Below are 20,743 nucleotides of genomic sequence, written 5' to 3'. Positions count from 1 at the left end.
TTGACTCACCTTTTGCTATTAATTGAATTCTCAACAGTGGGTGGCCAAATGTGGCTTCTTAGGATACAGTATACCCCCAAGTGTGGTCACAAGAGCATCCATGTTTCAATATAGTACGTAAACAAGACTCCAGAAACAAAACTATAAAGAACCAGACATGGTGACACATGCCTATAGTCACAGCCCTTGAGGGAGGAGGTGAGGAGACAGGGGATTGATGTTAATTTAAGGCCAATCTGAACTACATATTAAGAACCTGCCTCAAACAAAATGGAGTGATAGGAACAGTGGGCATAATTTTGAGGAGTAAAACTATTTATCAGACCAGGATTGATATGGAAGCTGTAATAAAGATTAGATATTGTGAGTAGAAACAGGAGGCAAATTCAAAAGGGGGGGATATACCCCCACTGGGGAATAGGAGTTCTTTTATATAACTTGGAAGGGATTACCTAGGCTTGCCTCTTTGGCCACTTGTTGGGGCTCCCATCTGAACTGAGTTCAAGACAGCAGCTCGCTGTTGTATATGACATAATGACACTTGTCCTCCCTGTGATATGCCACTTGAGGTCCTGTTACTAAACCTACGGTCAAAGTCTACATTTCAAAAAATCGAGTTCAGTCACATGTCCTTGAGAATTACATAGTTAATTAAAAGTCAAATTTATAGTAAAAAGCAGATTAAAAAGTCTCAATTTTTTTCTAATGTGGCCACAGTGGGAAGAGAGACGAAAGGGTCCCCTGATCCCCCTCAAGTCTTCCTTGGAATCTGGAAGTGAGAGTAAAGAGTAAATGGAAGGCCAGGGTGGGTGTGGTCCTGCACATTGGTGGCCCATCATTGTCTAGGCTTTGGTCTTACTCTGTAAAGGGTGGGACTGTGTGAAATCTGTTTTCCAGGAAATGTTTCCCCTCTGCTGGTGCCTGAAATGTCCATTTCTTTGAGGTCCGCGGTTCCAACAGTCTGATAGTTAGACTGAGAGGCACAAGTGTCTCTTTATTGCATCTTCATTTTTTCCAGGTCAGTTACTGTGAGGCACCAGGGATCATTAGGAGCTAAGCTCCACTTGTTTCTATGAGGTAACCCTGGTTACGTTCCAAGTTGTTAAGGACCATCTGCCAGAGAGTGGGATTTTTTTTTTTCTTTCTTGAGACAAGTCTCACTACATAGACCTGGCTGGTCTGGAACTAGTATGTCAAGGTAGACCAAGCTGGCAACAAAAATTAGATAGCTTGTCTCTGCATCTTGAGAGCTGAAATTAAACACATACACAATGTGTAGCCTTGCGGTGGCCTGAATAAAAATGCCCCACCATGGGCCAATACAAAAAGGCACTATTAGGAGGTGTGGCCTTCTTGGAGGAAGTGTGTCATGATGGGGGTGGGGCTTTGAGGTCTCCTTTGTTCAGGCTATGCTCGGTATAGCACACAGTTGCTTCTGCAGCCTGGGGATCAAGATGTGGAGCTCTCAGCTCCTTTTCCAGCACCGTGTCTGCCATGATGATGGTGGACTAAATCTCTAAAACTGTAAACCAGCAACAGAAGTCCTAAGACAGAAGTTGGTCCCAGGGACTGGGCTATTGTGACAGGCCTGACCATGCTTTTGTCAGGAGGAATGTGGTCTTTGGATTAAAAAAGCAGTTGATTGCTTCAAATGGGGCTTAATGGCCACATTAGTAGGAGCATGGAAGACAGTGATGCCGAGGGATTTGAACTGTGGGAGCCTGACACGAGAGGGTGCAGAGGAGAAAATTATTAGTATGTTTAGAGTCTGTTTTTCTGTGATGTTTTGGTAAAGAATGTGGCTGTTTTCTGCCCTTGTCCAAGAAATCTGTTTGAGGCTTAATTGGGAGATGATATATTACCAGTTTTAGCACAGAATATTTCAAAACAATCTCGCACTGACTATGTTCTGTGGTTATTAGTGCTCACTTTGATGCAGCTCCATAATGAAAAGGAACGCGCTGAGCAGGGAAAAGTACAAAATGTACAGAAAGGGGGCACCAGGAAGTGAAATGGAGCTAAGCCCTGTGTTTAAGGAGAAAAACAGATTGAAGAAAATCCTGATGTTAAAAGGAATAAAGAGAGCAGAGACTTGAGAGCAAGATCCCACCCAGATGAGCTTCCACCTGTGATAGGAACTAAAGAAAGGCTTAGCGCTCGGTCTGGGGCTGCACATCTTTATCCCAGCACTCCAGAGACCGAGCCGGGAGGGTCTCTGAGTTTGAGGCCAGCCTGGTCTACACATCAAGTTTCAGGACAGCTAAACTTAGTGAAGGAAACCATCAAAAACAGAAAGCTGGAAAAGATGTAATTGAACAAGGAGGCCATGTCTGCCGGCATGCCACCTACTGTAAGACAAAATGCAGAACTTGGCACTTTGGCCATGTGGGTCTGATTTTAGAGCTAAGGACAGAAGAAAGGGGAGATAGAATCTCCCTCCATGACTAAGGAAAACCACCAAGGCCAGGCCTGTCAGAAGCTTGTCAGGAGAGTGTCCCTTGCACAGAGGCCTAGAGAGGCTATTGTATGAAGCCATGAAGATAAGGCCTGGACTGCTTTGGAGACTCCAGAATGTTGGAGATACTGAAGCATTGGGACGTTTGCTGAGAAAACAGGTGTCCCACTAACTAACTAACCAACTAATTAACTAACTAACTAACAGGGAGTAAAACCAGTCCAAGAGAAAGAAATGTGTTGTGGTTAACAAAGATAAAAGGAGTTGGAGATCTGAAAAGCACTTTGACATCCCAAAGTTTAGGAAACCAAGGCAGAAAGGAGTTCAAGACCAGTTTGGGTTATAAAAAAGACAACAGAATCTGTAAGAAAAGATAAATAGCTAAACATGATGGCTGACCAGCCTAGCAACCAGGAGGCAGTGGCAGGAGGAGCACTGTAAATTTGAGGTCAGCCTGATCTACAAAGAGTTCCAGGCAAGTCATGGAACCCTATCCAGATAAAGAGAGAGGGAGGGAGGGAGGAAGGAAGGAAGGAAGGAAGGAAGGAAGGAAGGAAGGAAAGAAGGAAGGAAGGGCCTCCATAGCTCGTGTATTTGCAAGCTTAGTCCCCATTTGGTGAACTGTTTAAAAAGATTAGGAAGTGTGGCTAAGTAGTAGTAGGTGTGTTCTTATTAGAGGAGGTGGGTCTCTGGGGGTTGGATTTGAAGGTTCAGTCTCTAATTCTCTCTGCTTGCTGTCTATGCATCAGGACGTAGCTCTGTTACATCTCTAGTACCATTCTTGCCTTTATACGATGTTTCCCCATGATACTGGGCTAACCCTCTAAAACTGTAAGCAAGCCCCCAATTAAATACTTTATTTTGTAAGAGTTGCCTTGGTCATGGTGTCTTCACGGTAACAGACCAGTTGCGTGAGTCCTACATTCATGCACATACAGGCAACATTAAGTAGACTCAATGAGTTTTTAAAAAAGAGCACATGAAGTGGGAGGGAAAAGTGATAGCAGAAGGAATTGGAGTAGAAGGAACAAGGGGAGGGGCCTGATCAAAACACATTTTATGCATGTGTGAAAATTTCAAACAGGACTGAAGAGATGGCTCAGTGGTTAAGAATACCGGTTGCTCTTCCAGAGGACCAGAGGACCAGTGTTCAATTCCCAGCACCCACATGGCGGCTCACGACTGTCTGTAACCCCAGTTACACAAATAAATGTGCAGGTAGAATACTAATGCACATAAAACAAAGATAAATAAATCTTTTAAAAATTCAAACAGTATTTTAAGTGGGGAGGGTCCTGGCTATGGGGGTTTGGATGAGAATGGCTCCATAGGCTCATATATTTGAAAACCTGGTCCCCAGTTGGGAAAACTGTTGTGATGTATTCGGAGATGTGGCCTTGTTGGAGGGGGTATGTCTCTGAGGTGGGTGGGTTTTAAGGTTTCTCAGTCCACTCTCTGCCTCATTCTCATAGATCAGATGTTAGCTCTTGGCTCCTTTTCCAGCACCATGCCTGCCTGCTTGCTGCCATCCTCCCTGCCATGATGGTAATGGACTCTACCCATCTGGAACTATGAGCCCCAAATTGAAAGCCTTTCTCCTCTAAGTTGTCTTGGTCATGGTGTTTTGTCATGGAAGTAGGAAAGTAACTAAGACACTTGCTACTTTTGCGGAAGATGTGGGTCAGTTCGCCGCACCCACATGGTGTTTCACAGCCGCCTCTAACTCCAGTTTTAGGGGATCCCAACACCCTCTTCGGGCCCATGGGCACCAGGCATATACATGATGTGCATACATACATACACACAAAACATTCACACAGATATAATAAAATAAATTTTAAAAATAAAAAATAAAGGATTTTTTATATAGGAAAGGATGTTATAGGAGGCTGCTTGTTTGTTTCCCCGGCAGCCTAGACTCCTGAAATGACATAGAAACTTTATTAATTAAATCACTGTTTGGCCAATCACTATAGCATATTCCTAGCAAGCTCTTACATATTAAATTAGCCCATTTCTATTATTTTATATTTTACCATTAGGTTCGTGGCCTACCTGCAAGGTTCCAGCTAACAGCATGCATCTTTCCCCTCTGGCGGCTACATGGCATCTCACTGACTCTGCCTTCTTTCTCCCAGCATTCAGTTTAGTTTCCCGACTTAGCTCTATTCTGATAAGCCACTGGCCAAAACAGCTTCTTTATTCATTAACCAATAAAAGCAACACATATATACAGAAAAACCTCCCACACCAAAAGGAGGTGAGAGAATAAAGGGATTAGGAGGTCATATGATTCAAATCTCTGGATCCTTCCTGCTGGATTGGGATGGTCCCATCATCTGGTAGTGTGTTGTGTGATTTCGGTCTTTGGGTGAGTAGTTTGTATCTGAATTTATGTATTAGTAGGACATTGTCCATGTGTTGTAAAACCACTTGGAATTGGATCTGTTGAATTCTAGAAGAAATCAACCCATAAGTTTAAGAAGAAAAGGTTGTGAGTGAATAGAAAGATTCATAGTGAATACAGAACAGACACCATCAGAAGAAGAAATACCTAGGAAAGTCACGTCTCCAGTTGTACCAGCTCCCTGAAGAATATATTTGATGTTTTGTTAAGTTAGAGGAGGCTGTAGGGGAAGGCATTTGAGTAAAGATAGTTATGGCATAGGGATGCCCTTAAGGTTAATCTTGGCTAAATGATTTAATAGCTTTGGAGTTTCCACTAGGAAAATATATTGGCAGAGATTAGCAGACATGTTTTCATTTTTTACATGTGGGCCACAGACCCTTTATTATAAAAACAGAAAGGTAATATTAGTTGTATCCTGTAAACAGAGGTGGCGCTTTCCTTTCCCATCCACACTGTTCCAAATAATCATACAGAAGCCTTGAATTAATTACAAAATACTTGGCTAAACAGCTCAGGCTTATTACTAACTAGTTCTTCTAAATTAACCCATTTCTATTAATCTATGTTTTGACACGTGTCTTGTGGCTTTACCTGTACTCTAATACATCTTGTTCCCCTGGCAGCTGGCTGGCATCTCCCCAACTCCGCCCTTCTCTTTCCCTGTATTCAGTTTGGCTTTCCCACCTAGCTATATTCTGCCTTGCTCTAGGCCAAAGCAGCTTTTATTATCAACCAATGAGAGCAATATATATTCCTAGCATACAGAAGGGTTATCCCACAGCAGTATCCTAGGTTAAATAAGTGAACTTGTGAAATAAATTTCCACTATGGTCAGCTTATGACTATAGCACATTTTAAGGAACGGTCTTAAGAAAGCTTTCTGGGAAAAGATGGGTAATGATCATCAACTGGCAGAGGACCGTAATGGCTGGTCTCATGTATTTCCTGTGTTTCATCAAGTCCACCCTTGAACTGGTGTCATTTGTATGTAGCTTTAGCCTTGAGTGAAATCAGGTAGCCAGAAAGGGTGAGATCTGAAAGAGAAATAATTTGATTGTCTGGTTATTAGAGGTGGGTCAACAGGGGAGGGAACACAAGAGGCAAAAGGAAGATTTTTTTTTTTTAGGGTGTTTATGACATCAAAAAGAAGAGCAAGGCTTAACACCAGTGACCACTGGAATGCAAAAGAACACCTTCACTCTGGCGAGCATAAGCGTGTTCTCATTCATGGTCTAGCATGGAGAGGAGTGTGCCTAGAACTCCAACACAGAGCACTATGCTCAGAGAAGCCCACTAATCACCAATTATCTGTTTGGTTGGGGAGCCTTCTAGAAAGGCATTTCATATCTTTTGCTGGTTCACACAAGGCAAGCTGATGGACTGGCTGCTTCTGCCCAGAAGTCCTGCCATAGGGACGCCGGATCACACACAGAGGTGGGTAATGAACTGGCTATGGGACTGGAAATAGCTCTCTGCTCTTCTGGGGGACCTGGGTTAGATCCCAGCACCCACTTGGTGGCTCCCAGTCGTCTGGAAATCTGGCTCTAGGGGAACTGAGTGCCCTCTTCTCCTCTGCAGGCACCAGGCATACACATGCTGAGTCACAGACACGGACACAGGCAAAGACCCATGCACATAAAACTTCCTGTGATAATTAAAAGATTATAATAAATTGCTAGGTTGAAAGACTAAAATAGCCCAAAATCATTTTGACTTTCATTTTAGTTAGGCTTCTATTGTGATAAACACTATGGCCAAAAGCAGCGTGGGGAGAAAAGGGTTTATTTCAGCTTACAGTTCCCGCCATGAAGGGAAGTCAGGGCAGGAGCTGAAGCAGAGGCTATGGCGTGGTGCTGCTTACAGGCTTGCTCCCATGGCTTGTTCAGTTTGCTTTCTTCTATACCCAGAACCACTTGCCCAGATATGGCACTACAGTGGGCTGGGCACTTCCACACTAATCATTCATTAATCAAAAAAACGCCCCACAGATTTGCCTACAGGCCAGTCTGCTGGAGGCAAATACTCAACTGACATTCCCTCTTCCTAGATGACTCAAGTTTTGTCGGGTTGACCTCCAATACAGCTCTGGGCCTCTAATACTTTACTCTCCACAAATGCCAAGTGAGTTGCTGAAAAGTCTAATAACCAAGGTGTGAATTTTGTTCTGGGAACTTTAGTTTATACCTCCCTGTGGGTCAAGCACATCATTTTGTCATTTAAAACATATTATCTTACGTCCCTTGGCACTAGAAAGGCTTATTCCTAGGTTATGCTATAGATGAGGCTGAATACATAGAAGTCAGTTTGAGAGAGGTGGTTGGTAAAGCCATTAAGAAATCTGTGGATCACATTAAATCTACCAGCCATCATGGTCTGGGTCTGAGTTTTCTTTTTTGTCCTATGTATCTGACATAATATTTACCTGTAATGTATGAGTATTATATCTAAAGTTAATAAAACCACATTGTGATCCAAAAAAGTAAAGGTAGCTTATGAGGGAAACAGATATTTTGGAGAGGAGCTAACCCAAATCTTTGGCTATCTGTTACTTTAAGGTTGTCAGATGTCTTGGTATGGAATAGGACTTTTTTTTTTTTTTTTTTGATTTTTGAGACAGGGTTTCTCTGTAGCTTTGGTGCCTGTCCTGGAACTAGCTCTTGTAGACCAGGCTGGCCTCGAACTCACAGAGATCCACCTGCCTCTGCCTCCTGAGTGCTGGGATTAAAGGCGTGCGCCACCACCACCCGGCCTGGAATGGGACTTTTAAGAGCATTTTATTTGCTGTATCTTTACATTCTTATTATGGGGGAGGGGTCTCACTAGCAGCCTGAAACTTGCTATGTAGACCCGGCTGGCTTTGAATTCTCAATATCTGCTGTACTACCATAGTAGTATATGGTACTGCTACAAAAATAAACATGTAGGCCAATGAACCAGAATAGAGGACCCAGAAATAAACTCATACAACTATGAACACCTACTTTTTAGCAAAAATGTCAAAAATAGTCACTGAAAAAGACCACCTACTCAATACATAGAATGGAAGTATAACCCTATTTCTCAACCAGCACACACAAAAAAGAAAAACCTGGAATGCAGAAACTGAAGGAGAAAACAATTCCAGATATAAGTATAGGCAGAGACTTTCTGATAAGAACACCAATAAAGCAGAAAATAGCCCTAAGAAGTGAAAAATGAGGTTACATTAAACTACAAAGCTTCTGCAGGGTGATGGCTTGTGGGTACAGGTGCTTGGTGTGCAAACCTGGTGACCCACATAAAAGTGGAAGGAGAGTACCAACAAAGTTGTTCCCTGACTCCTCTAAGTATGTCAGGGCACACATGCACACACAATAAATAGCTTCTGTAAGTCAGAGGAAACTTCAACAGCAGAGTGAGCAGTCTACGGGAAAAATATCTTTGCCAGCTATACGTCAAACAAAAGGTCAATATATAGACCATAGAAAACAAAGATTTGTAAAAATTATCTACCCAAAAAAGACTCTAAATGGGTCAATAAAGTGAACGTACAGTGAGTACTCAAAACAAATACAAATGAGAAATAAATATTTAGGAAAATGTTTTACATCTTTAGCCATTAGGGAAATGCAAATTAAAACGACTCAGGATTCCATCTCATGCTAATCAGGACAGTTAAAACGACGAAAACCAGTAACAACCAGTGCTTATGTGGGTGGAAAGGGGAGCCTTATACACTATCAGTACGAGGATAAGTTTAATAAAATCTCCTACCCAGAAGACATGGCCACGAAGCAGGCCCAAGCTCCAGGAGATCTGCCATCCATGAAATTTCAAAAAGCAGCTAAGACCACCAAGGGCCCTGGAAGCAGCAGCTGAGTGTGCGAGACCACGCCCAAACCCGCCCACTCTCTGCTGCAGAAGCCGCTCTCGGGCCTCTGCTGGGCACAGACTCCACACCTGCTGCTGCTGTACACCTGCTGCTGCTGCACACCTGCTGCTGCTGTACCCCGCGTCTTCCCAGACACATATAGGTTAGAGGCCTTGTCCATCCCCAGTAGGACCCTGGGACTTTTACTTCCTTTCAGATCCTGGGGGTGGGGAGGTGTCTCTTGTTCTTCTCAATAGTTCCTCCAGAACCCCTAAGAAACTCTCAGAAACTTCATTCTGGTGAAACTTCCAGCTTCCTCAATGTAAAAAACTCGTCCTAGCCCATTTCAACCTGTAACATGTGCAGCAGCCCCTATTCCTAAAGCCCCCTATTCCCTCTGGTCTCTCTCAAAAAGCATTCAAACATTTGTGCCTCAAGTGGATTGATCTGCCTGTCCCAAATTTGCCCTCAACACCCAAAACTGCTGTACTAAGTTTGGCATGTTAAAACCTGCAACCTTGTGGGTCCAAAACAAAATAAATGGTGAGAGGTTCCCCATCTTCAAGTCTCCTTTTACTTCGACTCCTGTTCTTCCCTGTTTCTCCATTCCGCACATCAGGTTTTACTAAGCTTAAACTGCTAAACCCGATTCCTGGGATCAGGGTTCATCCCACTCTGCCTCTCTGCACACACACCTCCCCTCCCCCACACCATCTCCACAATCCATCCACCACTCCCTCCAACTTCCTTAGCTTCTTAAATTTGCCCTCTCTGTGCCCTGGGACTGAACTGCTGGTCCATAGATGTCTTTTTCTTTGACACAAAAGACCCAGTTGAGATCTGTGGTCTCTTCCCTCTTGGAGGACTCCGTAGATCCTGCCCAGAACAAGAAGACAGTTCTGGTCCACGTGGTTGCTGATGATTTTAATTATCCCAGGTGTGCCACAGTAAAATTTCATTTGTGCTATGACGCTAACCAGGAGCTGCTGGAGTAAAAGCCATGGCAGCAAGAGTACAACGGCTCTCGGACCCCAGCCTCGCTTCTGTAATGAAGACCCAAGGAGTCTTGGCAGCCTTGCCAGCCGGGAGATCGGGGGCCCCACTGCAAAGTAAAGTAGCCCAGCTAGTTTTTAGTTCGAATCCAGTCCTTTAGCAGGGCAGACTGTGTAAGCTATGCAGGGTCCCAACACCTGCTCTTTCTCCTTGGCCTTGACATCAATTTCTGGATTCTTGAAGGTGTTCGGATCTTAAACTATTGAGTTCAATTTATACAAAAACAAAAGCCTTTTATCTATATATCATATTGGCAAACTATCATGTACTGTTTAAGATTACTGAGAAGCTGGCTCTGGGTATGCGATTTGGCCCATTTCAGACTCAAACATGAGTTTCAAAGTCCTCTGTCCTGGGTCAGGCTGGTCCCAACTCTGTGGTAAGAAAAAGAACAGGGATGACTCTCTGGGACTGGCATGGGGTTTTTAAAATTCCAAGTCCACCCTCAGTGACACACAGCTTCCAACAAGCTGACAACTCCTGATCTTCCAGAACAGTTCCACCAACTGAAGGGGAGGAAGTACTGAGGGGGCATCCAAATATTGAGCCTAAACCACTTCCATTCAAACCACTACACCTGCGTATTTAGTTAGAATTCAAACTTTATTCAAAATTCAAATCATCTTTTAAAGATGGTATTCTACAACACTCATCTTCTAGGTCAAACAACTACCATTTTCATAAGCACATCTATGGAGGCTTATGAAAGATCATGATGGGTGGCTTCCTAAATGTCGGCCTTCCTTTGTAGAAGCAGGAAGAAAGGAGGATCATTGGTCCCTTACTCCAGTGAAATTCTGTCCAGAGTTAATCTGAGATGTGACGATCCCACGGAAAGTCATGCCATAGTGGGGGATAGGCTTCCTTCATCATGGAGCTGAGTTCATAAGCAGAAAGAACTTGTGGTTTGCCACCATCTTGGCTAATGACATCATAAAGAGGACAAATGCTATGTAACTTCACCACCATCTTGGTTACTATAACCACATGGTATAAACCAAAATGGTGTCACCCATAAAACTTTTCCATCCCACTGTACCCTCAGGGGATCACTACAACACACCCTCCCCCGTTTTTATTTTGTTTTTTTTTTTTTTAAATCAGAATAAGGAGGCAACACCAGACATTCAAGATTTTTTTTAATTTTTCAGTGTTTTGTTTTAATTGTAAAACTGTTTTTAAATGGCATTGTTTACTGGCTTCTACAAAGAACTTAAGTTCCCCCAAATGCCTCCAACACTGGCCTCCTAACAAAGGGAGCCAACACACTGAAATTTGCAGGCACCAAGGGCTGAATCCTGGTAAAGCAAGATTCCAACAGGGACTCAAAGGACGAACTGCCAGGTGCTGTCCACATGCCCTGGATACCCTTTTTTTTTTTTTTTTGCCTTCACTTGTCATTTACAGCAACAGAAAAAGAGTCTTCTGAGTTCTGAGATATTTTTTCTGTGTTTAGTATTCTCTAGATTAAAGGGACTTAAACCCAGTTTACATGTGTGATTGAAAGGAGGCTTTCCCCAGGCAACAAGGAGGACCCTCCTGGGTAAGCTGGAGGCAGGGAAGAGGAAGGGAGACCTAGGTTCTCTGCACATGGGTGACAGTTGTGTAGCTGGTCTGTTTGTGGGGCCCTTAGCAGTGGGATTAGGACTTGTCCGTGGTGCATGAGCTGACTTTTTGGAACCAATTACCTATGCTGGGATGCCTTGCCCAGCCTTGATGCGGCGGGAGGAGCTTGGTCCTGCCTCAACTTGATGTGCCATGCTTTGTTGACTACCATAGGAGGCCTGTTCCTTTCTGAATAGAGGAAGAGTGAATGGGGGTGGGGGTAGGAAATAGAAGGGAGGTTGGGGGAGGGGATGGGAACAGAGGAGTGAGGGGAAACTGTGGTTGGTATGTAAAAGAATAAAAGAAATTTTAATGAAAAAAGGAAGTTTTCCCAGTGAAGACAGTTCTCTATAAATAAAAAATAATAAATAAATAAAAAGGAAATCACCATGAATGCTTATCATATTTGCTTGCTATCTGGGTTTCTAAAATTGTAATATGGACTTACAGGTAAGAAAATAATCATGAGAGCTGGAGAGATGGCTCAGTGGTTAAGAGCACTGGCTGCTCTTCCAAAGGTTCTGAGTTCAATTTCCAGCAACCACATGGTGGCTCACAACCATATGCAATGAGATCTGGTGCCCTCTTCTGGCGTGCAGGCATACATAGAAATAAAATGTTGTATACATAATAAATAAATAAATCTTAAAGAAAAAGAAAAAGAAAACAATCATGAGATGGGGAGCATAGGCAGAGGAATTCCTCTCCTTTCTATTTTAATTGGAGCAACGTGTATTTTCCTTCCCTCCTTCACCTGCTGGGAACTCTCAAAGCTTAAGTCAGGTCAAGCCAGGGCCCTGGCTGACATGTCTTCAGGCTGTGACCTGAGATGTATTGGAAAGAGGGACACTGCCCTCTACATAAGACTCCATGAACATCACAGCAACAACAGGACCTGCCCCACTGTGGTTCTATCGCTTCAGCTTCAGGCACCTCACCTTGACCTGTCCTGCAGGTGAGAGTCCAAGGAGACTGATGCCTACCTCTTAGAAAGCTGGGCTTCATTAAACATATGTATATACATATGTTAAGTTTTTCAGGTTGTCTGTCTGTCTGCAGGCACACACAGACTAGTTATAAGCATAAGGTCTTCCGAGTTAAACACGGCTAGGCCACTTTCACGCCTTCAGCTGTGCCTGAAATGTTAATATTCCTTCATAGAAAGAAGAGGAGAGCAGGGCCTGGTTTTTTTGTTTGTTGGTTTTGTTTTTTTGGGTTTTTTTTTGTTTGTTTGTTTTTTGTTTTTTGAGACAGGGTTTCTCTGTAGCTTTGGAGCCTGTCCTGGAACTAGCTCTTGTAGACTAGGCTGGCCTCGAACTCACAGAGATCCGCCTGCCTCTGCCTCCCAAGTGCTGGGATTAAAGGCGTGCGCCACCACCGACCAGCGATGTCTCTTTAAATACAGAAAAGTGTGGTTTTTAAAATATTAGGCAGTAGTTAAAATACCAGTCGGGTGTGACTTACCTTCTAGATGTTCAAGAACCATATTTGGAGGGCTCTACTGATGTGGTCAAAAGGATTAAAAGGAAGAATATCTTTCCCCCTCCAAGGTCAACTAGATTCCAGGGAACTATGGGGGCATCTCTTGGATGTTCTGTAACCATGGAGAGTCACCTATTTCTTGACCAGGGAGAGCACGGAGATGCAGCTAGTGAATTCTAACCAGTGTCTAGTCTATTAAGAGGAAAGTCAAAAGAGCAAAACTTTCTTCCATACTTCCAAGAGACACAGTGGTTACGAAAGGCCTCTGGGTCATCCTCACATAGATGAACAAGCAGCAAAACAAAGACTAGAGGAGCCAGAGGTTCCTCTCAAATCCAAAAAACACCTGAGAACTAGATCTTCAACTGGGATTTGAAGTAAAATGAAAGTATTTAACTTTGGTCACCTATATGGCCTAAAACACCCAGCAGAAGAGTACAGTCAGATTAAAATGATCAACACATTTCTTTAACAGTCCAAGGAACTGCACTCCTCAGATATCAGTGTTTCTCTCACTAATGATTCTCAGGGGAAAAATATTGTAAAAAATGACCTCAATGAATGGCTCAATTCAGCGTTGCAGTTTCTACCTGCAGCAGCGAAAACCAGCCCTACTGTCTTAAACACCACAGTCCGGATCAAAGAGGCCCAGACTCCCTGGCTGCTGCCAACAGAGGGATTGTGCTCCTCAGAAACAATGCTGCTTGTCAGAGAAGTTCAATCCCGAGTTGAAGTGCCGTCGTCACTTGGTTCACAATAGAGGATGAAGTAGAACACTGTTTCCCTTAGAGGCACTCCAGACTCAATATGCTGAGGCAAAAATGGTCCAAAGTTTGGGCTACTCAGAAAGTTTCAGGCCATCCAAGACTGCAGAGCAAGATCCTATCTCAAAATACCAAAGACAAAGAAGTAAAATAATGCATTATCCATCTTGCTAGTCAACTTGACAGAAGCTAAAGTTATCTGAGAGCACGGAATGTCAATTGAGAAAATCCCTCCATAAGCTCCAACTGAAAGGTGTCTTCTTCCTAATTAGTGATTGATGGGGGAGGGCCCAACCCATTGTGGGTGGAGCCATGCCTGGGCTGGTGGTTCTGGGTTCTATAAAAAGCAGGCTGAATAAGCAATGAGGAGCAAGTCAGTCAGCAGCATTCCCTCTGCCTCTGCCTCTGCCTCCCAAGCTCTGGTATGAAAGGTACATGCCACCACCAGTGATCTGTTTCCTCGACTATGGATGCAATATGATCAACTCAAGCTCCTGTAGCATTGATTTCTCTGTCACAATGAACTATAGTCTCAAATTATGAATCAAAATAAGCCCTTTCTCCCTTAAGCTGCCTTTGTATTGTATTTTATCACAGAAACAGGAGGAGTAATTAACACAGTTTGTTTGTTAATAGTGGGGATTTTGTTTTTGTTTTGTTTCTTGAGACAGAATCGCCTCAAACTAATAACAACCCTCCTGCCTCATTACTGGAATTATAGGCCTCAGCCACCAATGGACTGTTCTAGTAGTTTAGGTGAATATTTATTTTTGCCTCACCCACATTTCTACCTTAAGCTCAAAATATATCCAGAATATTAAACATTCTTCACCAACTCTATCATTTCTACATTAGTCCAAATAATTTCTAACCTGATTGTTTTATTACTTGGGGTTTTAAAAAAGAGTTTATTACATTTATTTATGTGTGCACACCTGAACAGCTACACACCACAGCGTGCACATGGAGGTCAGAGAACAACTTTTAAGAATCAGTTCTCTGGGGCTGGAGAGATGGCTCATCGGTTAAGAGCAGTGCTACTCTTCCAATAGATCTGAGTTCAATTCCCAGCACCCACATGGGGGATCATAATTATCTGCCCCACTAGTTCTGGGGGAGCTGATGGTTTCTTCTAGCCTCCAAGTATAACACACACATGGTGCAGACACTCATGCACACAAAACACCCACACACATAATAAATATTTAAAAAAAAAAAAAAGAATCGGTTTTTCTCCTTCTACCATGTTGGGTCCCAGGAATTGAATGCAGGTCATCAGGCCTGAAATCAAATACCTTTATTCTCTGAGTCATTTCCCTCATTCCTGTTTATTTTGTGTGTGTGTGTGTGTGTGTGTGTGTGTAAGATTAAGTATTATATATGACTACATAATATAGTTTACACACCTTTTTATTATTTTACAAATGATGTGGTTATATGCATGTGGGTTTATGGATGAGTGCTGGGGCCCATAGAGGCCAAAGATATTGGAGTCCCTGAATTAGAATTACAGATGGTTGTGAGTTGCTTGATGTGAATGCCGGGATCTGAACTCAGGTCCTCTGGAAGAGCATTAAGTTCTGAACTATCAATCCAGCCCCTATTTTGGCATTTTTATGACAGGGTTTTGCTGTACAATTCAGCCTGGGCTGGAACTTGGGATCCTGCTGCTCATGCTTCCTGAGTGTCAGGATTCAGATCTGTGGTACCAGTTCCTGACTCATCAAACTGGGTTTCCTTACAATGGCTTTTCAATAAAGCTGAGAGCTAGTTTCAAGATGCAACTTGTAGCTTAAGATTTAGCTCAGAGGCATTATAATTGCCTAATATGGACAAAGGTCCTGAGTCTAATCCCTAGCACTGAAAAAGAAAAAACAAAACCTCTTGTGACTTTTCTCTTTAACCAGAACCTCTAAACAACCTTCCCACTCTCACTCAGACTCGGTCGTATTTATAATGGATCCAAATCCCCACAACTTTTCCAACATTAGCTCTTCCAAGACTTCCTAATTGTTTCCCAGCCATACTGGCCTCTTTCCTGGAATAAGCCAGGTATACTCTGCCTTAGGTATTTCTTTTCTCAAATGTCCTCGCACTAACTGCCTCACTTGGTTCAGATCAGTTTAAACTTCAAGTTATCACCTTCCTTTTTCTCTAGAAGGCATACTACCATTCAGTACCTTATGAGGTTGCGTATTTTCCGTATGCCTTCCGCACTAGGATGTAATTTCTGAAAAAAGAATGAATATTCTTTTATGATGTTATCTCTAGCACTGAACAGTACTTGGCACATAGTAGAGCCACTATATATATGGCTGAAGGAATATAGACATACCTTCTCTATAATTTTGTGCATATATGTGTGTGGTGTGCACACATGTATCTGTGTGAACTTAGAGACTGGAGGTTAACTTTGGATGTCATTCTTCAGGAATGGCCCACTTTTTGTTGTTTGTTTATTTTGAGACAGGTTCTCACTACAGAGCCTTGCCTGGCCTGGAATTCTTTATGAAGACCAGGCTTGTTTTCCCCATGAGATGCTTATTCCCTCCCCCACTACCTCCCCAGTACACTTGGTTTCTGAGACAGGATTATTCTCAAGCCTGAAGCTCACTGATGAAACTAAGCAAGCTGGCCAACCAGCAAGCCCCAGGAAATCTACCTTCCCTGGACACCTCAGCACTCAGAGTACAAGTGTGCACCACCATAAATGAGTACTGGGGATCAAACTTAGATCCTTGAATTTTTCTCTTTTCTATCATTTTCCCAACTCAGATATTTAGCTAGCTAAACTTACCAATCAACTTATTTGCTTCCTATATCACTGCAATAACATAAAACATCTAAGGGCCAGCAGGATGGCTGGTGGGTAAAAGTGCTCACTGCACAACCTGATGCCCTCAAGAAGAGCAGTGAGAAGAGTTGTTCTCGGCCTCCGTGTGTGTTTCCATGTCCATATATCACACAGAGAATAATGAATGACTCTAGTTAAAGTGTTTGAGCTCAGAGTGATGGCATGCACTTATGAGACTGAGGCAGGAGATTGCGAGTGAGTTAAACGCCCACCTGAGATCCTGCTTAAAAGGAAGAATAAAAGATAGGAAAAAAATGAGAAACTTGGTGTGTACTGGGGGTTTAGTCAGTAGAATCAGAAGCTCGAGGCCGTCCTCAGCAAGGTTCGAAAAGTAGGGCTCAACAAAACAATACGCCACAAGTCAGTATAAATAAACACAAGTTATTGATGAAATCATAGTTTCAGTACCCTCCAGAAGAAAGAAAGAAAGAGAGAAAGAGAGAAAGAGAGAAAGAAAGAAAGAAAGAAAGAAAGAAAGAAAGAAAGAAAGAAAGAAAGAAAAGTAGGGCTTAAATACAACATATTACCTTGCTGTCCCCTTGATGAGTAATCTTATTTAAGCACTGCAAGATATTTAGAGATTATACAAAGATTGTAAATATCATGTGTATTTCTTCAATTCCCAGCAAATCTTAACATGATCTGACACCCTCATAACAAGAACCATTATCTTCTTTTATATCCCTGAAAATAGTTTAATTTCATCACCTTTTATATATTAAAAACTAGTGAAAGCAGTTTGGGATTTAGTTTGGTTTCTAGAACAAAATCCTAGTAGTATGCAGAAGCCCTGGGTTCAATCTCCAGCATAAAATAAATCAGGTATGGTGACATATGCCTGTAATTTCAGCACTCAAAAGGTAAAAGCAGAAGGATCAGAGTCATCCTTAGCAACATAGCAAGACTGAGACCAACCTGAACTACATAAGACCCTGTACATTCCCCTGCATGGGGAATAAAGCTGGCACCAGTCTGGAAGCTTGATCTATGCTCGCTAGCTTTCATAATGTTGGAAGGTGCTACAGATGGTATCTGGGTAATAATCAACAACCTTACTCAGCTGTGAGCCCTGCAAAGTATAACAATTATCCTGATAAGATATGCCCATTGGTGCAATAGTGGCATGAATGTTATCGAAGTAACCAACTATTTTTTTAAAATTGGGTATAAGACCTGCTCCACAAAATGGAACTCATGCTTGATACCTTTAACTGGGTAAAAATCATGTGGTTGGCTAAGTCATATATATGCCCTAAGGAAGAACCTAACACTACTATTCTGCTAAGTGGACATAGTAATAAACTGCCTACTAAGATTTTTTCTTTACACCTGTAGATTATTACATCTCTCAATCTCTATCAGAAAAGCTTCTTTTCCTAGTAGATGGCAGCTAACACAAAAATGCACAGTTGGTCAACATGCAGAGAATAAGAGACCATGAAGAGTTCAACTTTTTAACATCTCTATATTCCCTACCCCCACCAAGGCTCAGGGATCGTCACAGAAGGGAGACTGCAGAAAGAGTGTAAGAATCAATAGTGGATAACCTCTGTAAAACAGGACTTTCTGTGACAGGGGCACTGAACACATGAACTCATAGCAGCTGGGACTGCATGTACACGGTCCAGTCAGCCACAATTCCAGCATGGATGGGAGAGGAGACCAAGATGTCCCATCCATAGCTGTAGAATTGGCAACTGGTGACTGGGGAGGGGTGTCAGTTTTCTCAGGGATGCTGTCCCTTAGCAGTTACCCATGTGGCAGATGGCCCTGCACCTATGCACATGTAGGCAGCACTCAGAGAACTCTGTGGGTTTTTAAAAAAGCACCTGAGGGGCTGGAGAAGTGCCTCAGTGACTAAGAACACAGCTACTATTGCAGAGGACCTGGGTTTGGGTACCAGCACCTACATGGCAGCTCACGACCATCTGTAACTCCTTCCTACTCTAGGGGACCTGAAATACTTTACAGACCTTTGTGGGCACAAGGCACACAAATGGTACACAGACATTCATGCAGACAAAACACCCATATATACACAAAATAAATTTCTTTTTAAAAAGAGTAAATGAGGGGCTGGAGAGATGGCTCCGAGGTTAAGAGCGTTGACTTTTCTTCCAGAGGACCCGAGTTCAATTCCCAGCATCCACATGGCAGTTGACAACTGTCTATAACTCCAAGACCTGACACCCTCACACAAACATGTATGCAGTCAAAACACTAATGCAAATAAATTAAATTTAAAAAAAATAGTAAATAAAGTTAGAAGGAAAAAGTGGTAGGGAGGATAAGGGAGAAACTGGAAGGAAAGAAAGGGGGAATGGATTTGATTAAAACATATGCATGTATGAAATTCTTGAATAATTAAAAAAAAAGACCCCCATCTTTAAAAAAGAAAGCAAGCTTCCCTGAGGACTAGCTTTCATGGTACCAGATGACTGACATGCAAGCTTTCAAAGGAGAGGAGCAACCAGCAAAGAGTCCTACCCAGCTATGATGCCTATGAATTAAAACAGCCAGCAGGGCACAATAGTCCTAGGGGTACAGCAGTGGCACACACAACTTGGTGCTAACCAACATCTCTCTAATTGACTCAAGATCTGCTCAACAACAGAGAAATCATGCCTGGTACTGGAAACCTCGTCTCCGTAGTCCTAGTGACGTCACTGGTCTTGGAGGAGACCCTAAAACTACCACTTTACTAAGTCAGCATAATCCGTAACTACATTCTAAACATTTGTTCTTATACCCGCAGACAAGTGTGGTCCTAGCTCCTCATCAACAAAACCTCTCTTTCCAACACACAGGGACCATTAAGAAAACCACAATCAATCAAAGCACAGAGTTTTGGAGCCCAGTCCCAATGGATACACCTGCAAAACACCTTTTGAACCTAAAGCTCAGGGAGCATTGAGAAAGAGGGTATGCAAAGATTCCAAGAGCCAGAGAATCGAGGAGTTTTCTATGAGACTGTGTCTCCCAGTAAGGTCAGAAGCTACACCCATAAAGTCTCACCAACAGGACTGCATAAACATGAGCTCAACAGGGACAACAGGGACAGCAGCAGACATGCTGACATGGGCAGGGAAAGTCCATGAGGCCTCAACCTCAACTACAGGCAACTAAGGAGGGGCTGAGGGCAGGAGAAGTAGGCTTCCATAGGGAAGAGAAAGCCAATAGGTCACCCAATACCGAGTGGTCAGGCTTGGAGAAATAAAGCTTTAAAGTGAAAGCAGAATGAAACAAAGCACTAGCAAACTCCTCTCTGGGCAACCTGAATGATACACAGCGCTGTCTAAATTAGTCAACTGCACACTTCTACATTCAGTTACCTGTAAACAGGAATGGCCTTCAAAACATAATGATGTAATTCATACACTCCCCCTAGTCCCTACCCATCTCTTTATCTAAACCCAAACACAAGCATACTGAATCAAAATAAAAGAACTGAACAACAGTGGAAGTTTGGCAGAAATCGGAAATCACTTTAGCCTTAAACTAAATTATTTGCGTAATGAGAACAGACCTCGGTACGCACTGTGACTCAGCACTTTCTGATCCTGAGACATGAAATGAGATGAAGGTACTGCCTCCTTCCTGGCATTAGCTAAATAACAGAGCTAAACTAAGGAAGCATCTGGAAAACTCAGAAAATGTCTGAAGTGTTACAGTGCTCACACTGACACAGACTTAACTCAGGTTTGTGATGTCAGGAATGACAGCGTCTATCAGACGACGCACAGAACTATTCTGAAATAACTTGTGGCCCTACAAAATTAGCAGATAAAATGCTGACTACAATTACAACTCAGAAATGAACAAAATATTATTAATAAATTTTAAAAAAACGGTTTAGAAGCAAGTAATAAATAAACAAATAAAATAACAGAGCTGAGGGAATTTCCTGACACTGGTCACCAGAGCACCATAAGCTAAAATTGAATCAAGTGAAGATTTTTTTCCCCTTACAACAAGGCAAAAAGAAAAAAAGATAAACTAAACTAAAAGTGAAACCAAGGGGAAAATCCTGCTCTACTCAAACTGCTCATGGACAGAAATAAGATAGCAATGGTAGCTGCACAAAGGTACTTCTTGCCGTGTGCAGCAGAAACTGACTGAAAAGGAGAAAGAAATGAGCAGACTCAGCAAGCAGGAGGCCTGGGAATGTTAGAACATGAGAAGGGACTGAAGGGCATTAATCACATAAGGAGGAGTTGAGGAAGCCTGGGAAGCCAGGCATGCCAATGAATAAAGACAGCAGGCACCGCCC

The sequence above is a fragment of the Myodes glareolus genome, chromosome 22 (genome assembly GCF_982192425.1).
Source record: "Myodes glareolus chromosome 22, mMyoGla1.1, whole genome shotgun sequence".
NCBI lineage: Eukaryota > Metazoa > Chordata > Mammalia > Rodentia > Cricetidae > Myodes > Myodes glareolus.
Note: the sequence above shows the minus strand (reverse complement) of the source record.